The sequence below is a fragment of the Arachis stenosperma genome, chromosome 4 (assembly GCF_014773155.1).
Source record: "Arachis stenosperma cultivar V10309 chromosome 4, arast.V10309.gnm1.PFL2, whole genome shotgun sequence".
Taxonomy (NCBI): Eukaryota; Viridiplantae; Streptophyta; class Magnoliopsida; order Fabales; family Fabaceae; genus Arachis; species Arachis stenosperma.
This window is the reverse complement of record NC_080380.1, coordinates 107460653-107464996: the sequence shown is the minus strand read 5'-3', so window position 1 is coordinate 107464996 and position 4344 is coordinate 107460653. Positions and strand designations below refer to the sequence as shown.

Here is a 4344-nt window from a genome sequence, read left to right as displayed (position 1 = left end):
GCATAGACACTAAGACACTAATGATCATAAGACACAAACATAAATAAAACATAAAGCATAATTTTCGAAAAACAGAAAAATAAAGAACAATGAGATTAAAGAACGGGTCCACTTTAGTGATAGCGACTTGTTCTTCCTCTTGAAGATCTTATGGAGTGCTTGAGCTCCTCAATGTCTCTTCCTTGCCTTTGTTGCTCCTCTCTCATGATTCTTTGATCTTCTCTAATTTCATGGAGGAGGATGGAATGTTCTTGGTGTTCCACCCTTAGTTGTCCCATGTTGGAACTCAATTCTCCTAAGGAGGTGTTGATTTGCTCCCAATAGTTTTGTGGAGGAAAGTGCATCCCTTGAGGAATCTCAAGGATTTCATGATGATGAATTTCCTCATGTCCATGAGTGGGATCTCTTGTTTGCTCCATCCTTTTCTTAGTGATGGGCTTGTCCTCATCAATGGGGATTCTAGGACTTGTCCGCCACCTTATAAAGTTCTTGGGATATAACCTCATGAACTTCTACTTCCTCTCCAATCATGATGCTATGAATCATGATAGCCCGGTCTATAGTAGCTTTGGACCGGTTGCTAGTGGGAATGATTGAGCGTTGGATAAACTCCAACCATCCCCTAGCCACGGGCTTGAGGTCATGCCTTCTCAATTGAACCGGCTTTCCTCTTGAATCTCTCTTCCATTGAGCGTCCTCTTCACAAATGTCTATGAAGACTTGGTCTAACCTTTGATCAAAGTTAACCCTTCTAGTGTAGGGGTGTTCATCTCCTTGCATCATGGGCAAGTTGAATGCCAACCTTACATTTTCTGGACTAAAATCTAAGCATTTCCCCCGAACCATTGTAAGCCAATTCTTTGGGTCTGGGTTCACACTTTGATCATGGTTCTTGGTGATCCATGCATTAGCATAGAACTCTTGAATCATTAAGATTCCGACTTGTTGAATGGGGTTGGTAAGAACTTCCCAACCTCTTCTTCGGATCTCATGTTGGATCTCCGGATATTCACTCTTTTTGAGTTTGAAAGGGACCTCGGGGATCACCTTCTTCATGGCCACAACTTCATAGAAGTGGTCTTGATGCACCCTTGAGATGAATCTCTCCATCTCCCATGACTCAGAGGTGGAAGCTTTTGCCTTCCCTTTCCTCTTTCTAGAGGTTTCTCTGGCCTTAGGTGCCATAAATGGTTATGGAAAAACAAAAAGCAGCGCTTTTACCACACCAAACTTAGAAGGTTTGCTCGTCCTCGAGCAAAAGAAGAAAGAAAAGAGTAGAAGAAGAAGAAATAGAGGAGATGGAGGGGGCTTTGTATTTCGGCCAAGGGGGAGAAGTAGTGTTTAGGTTGTGTGAAAATGAAGGAGTAAAGATGGGTTTATATAGGAGTGGAAAGGGGCGGTATGTTTCGGCAATCTAGGGTGGGTTTGGGAGGGAAAGTGGTTTGAATTTGAATGGTGAGGTAGGTGGGGTTTTATGAAGGATGGATGTGAGTGGTGAAGAGAATGGTGGGATTTGATAGGTGAGGGGTTTTTAGGGAAGAGGTGTTGAGGTGATTGGTGAATGGGTGAAGAAGAGAGAGGGGTAGGGTAGGTGGGGATCCTGTGGGGTCCACAGATCCTGAGGTGTCAAGGATATCTCATCCCTGCACCAAGTGGCGTGTAAAGCGCCCTTTCTGCCAATCCTGGAGTTAAACGCCGGGTTGCTACCCTTTTATGGCGTTAAACGCCAGTCTGGTGCCCCTTTATGGCGTTAAACGCCAGTCTGGTGCCCTTTTCTGGCGTTAAATGCCAGAATGGCACCAGACTGGGCATTAAACACCCATTTGCTGCCCTTACTGGCGTTTAAACGCTAGTAAGCTTTTCCTCCAGGGTTTGCTATTTTTCTTTCTGTTTTTCATTCTGTTTTTGCTTTTTCAATTGTTTTTGTGACTTCACATGATCATCAACCTATAGAAAACATAAAATAACAATGGAAAATAGATAAATATAACATTGGGTTTCCTCCCAACAAGCGCTTCTTTAATGTCAGTAGCTTGACAGTGGGCCCTCATGGAGCCTCACAAATGTTCAGAGTAATGTTGGAACCTCCCAACACTAAACTTAGAGTTTGAATGTGGGGGTTCAACACTAAACTTAGAATTTGGTTGTGGCCTCCCAACACCAAACTTAGAGTTTGACTGTGGGGGCTCTGTTTGACTCTGTTTTGAGAGAAGCTCTTCATGCTTCCTCTCCATGGTTATAAAGGGATATCCTTGAGCCTTAAACACAAAGGATTCTTCATTCACTTGAATGATCAATTCTCCTCTGTCAACATCAATCACAGCCTTTGCTGTGGCTAGGAAGGGTCTGCCAAGGATGATGGATTCATCCATGCACTTCCCAGTCTCTAGGACTATAAAATCAGCAGGGATGTAATGTCTTCAACCTTTACCAGAACATCCTCTACAAGTCCATAAGCTTGTTTTCTTGAATTGTCTGCCATCTCTAGTGAGATTCTTGCAGCTTGTACCTCAAAGATCCCTAGCTTCTCCATTACAGAGAGAGGCATGAGGTTTATGCTTGACCTAGGTCACACAGAGGCTTTTCGAAGGTCATGGTGCCTAATGTACAAGGTATTGAGAACTTCTCAGGGTCCTGTCTCTTTTGAGGTAATCTCTGCCTAGTCAAGTCATCCAGTTCTTTGGTGAGCAAAGGAGGTTCGTCCTCCCAAGTCTCATTACCAAATAACTTGTCATTTAGCTTCATGATTGCTCCAAGGTAATTAGCAACTTGCTCTTCAGTGACATCTTCATCCTCTTCAGAGGAAGAATACTCATCAGAGCTCATGAATGGCAGAGGTAGATCCAATGGAATCTCTATGGTCTCAGTGTGAGCCTCAGATTCCCATGGTTCCTCATTAGGAAACTCATTAGAGGCCAGTGGATGTCCATTGAGGTCTTCCTCAGTGGCAATCACTGCCTCTTCCTCCTCTCTAAATTCGGCTATGTTGATGGCCTTACACTCTTCTGTATTGCTTGGAAGAGTACTAGGAGGGAGTTTAGTAACTTTCTTACTCAGCTGACCCACTTGTGCCTCCAAGTTTCTAATGGTGGACATTGTTTCAGTCATGAAACTTTGAGTGGATTTGATTAGATCAGAGACCATGGTTGCTAAGTCAGAGTGGCTTTGCTTAGAATTCTCTGTCTGTTGCTGAGAAGATGATGGAAAAGGCTTGCCATTGCTAAACATGTTTCTTCCACCATTATTGTTGTTGAAACCTTGTTGAGGTCTCTGTTGATCCTTCCATGAAAGATTTAGATGATTTCTCCATGAAGGATTATAGGTGTTTTCATAGGGTTCTCCCATGTAATTCACCTCTTCCATTGATGGGTTCTCAGGATCATAAGCTTCTTCTTCAGATGAAGCGTCCTTAGTACTGCCTGGTGCAGCTTGCATTCCAGACAGACTTTGAGAAATCATATTGACTTGCTGAGTCAATATTTTGTTCTGAGCCAATATGGCATTCAGAGTATCAATCTCAAGAACTCCTTTCTTCTGATTCGTCCCATTGTTCACAGGATTCCTTTCAGAAGTGTACATGAATTGGTTATTTGCAACCATTTCAATGAGTTCTTGAGCTTCTGCAAGCGTCTTCTTCAGATGAAGAGATCCTCCAGCAGAGCTATCTAATAACATCTTGGACAGTTCAGACAGACCATCATAGAAGATACCTATGATGCTCCATTCAGAAAGCATGTTAGAAGGACACTTTCTGATCAATTGTTTGTATCTTTCCCAAGCTTCATAGAGGGATTCACCTTCCTTCTGTCTGAAGGTTTAGACTTCCACTCTAAGCTTACTCAATTTTTGAGGTGCAAAGAACTTTGCCAAGAAGGCATTGACTAGCTTTTCCCAAGAGTTCAGGCTTTCTTTAGGTTGTGAGTCCAACCATATCCTAGCTCTGTCTCTTACAGCAAAAGGGAATAGCATAAGTCTGTAGACCTCAGGGTCAACCCGATTGGTCTTAACAGTGTCACAGATTTGCAAGAATTCAACTAAAAACTGATGAGGATCTTCCAATCCAATGGAAGTCCATGAAACTTGCAGTTCTGTTGCATTAAAGAAACTAATTGAGGCTTAAGCTCAAAGTTGTTTGCTCCAATGCCAGAGATAGAGATGCTTCTCTCATAGAAGTCGAGAGTAGGTGTAGTAAAGTCACCAAGAACTTTCCTTGCATTGTTGGCATTGTTGTTGTTTTCGGCTGCCATGTCTTCTTCTTGTTTGAAGATTTCTATTAGGTCCTCTATAGAGAGTAGTGCTTTAGCTTCTCTTAGCTTTCGCTTCAAGGTCCTTTCAGGTTCAGGG

At 42.8% G+C, this 4344-nt stretch overlaps 1 non-coding gene across 1 annotated transcript; it reads left to right on the top strand.

Moving 5' to 3' along the window:
- Nucleotides 1–3729: 3729 nt before the first annotated feature.
- LOC130978189 (small nucleolar RNA R71) lies at nt 3730–3837 on the top strand. The gene has a single exon (XR_009085845.1). It is a non-coding gene; the product is annotated as a small nucleolar RNA R71 (small nucleolar RNA).
- Nucleotides 3838–4344: the final 507 nt, after the last annotated feature.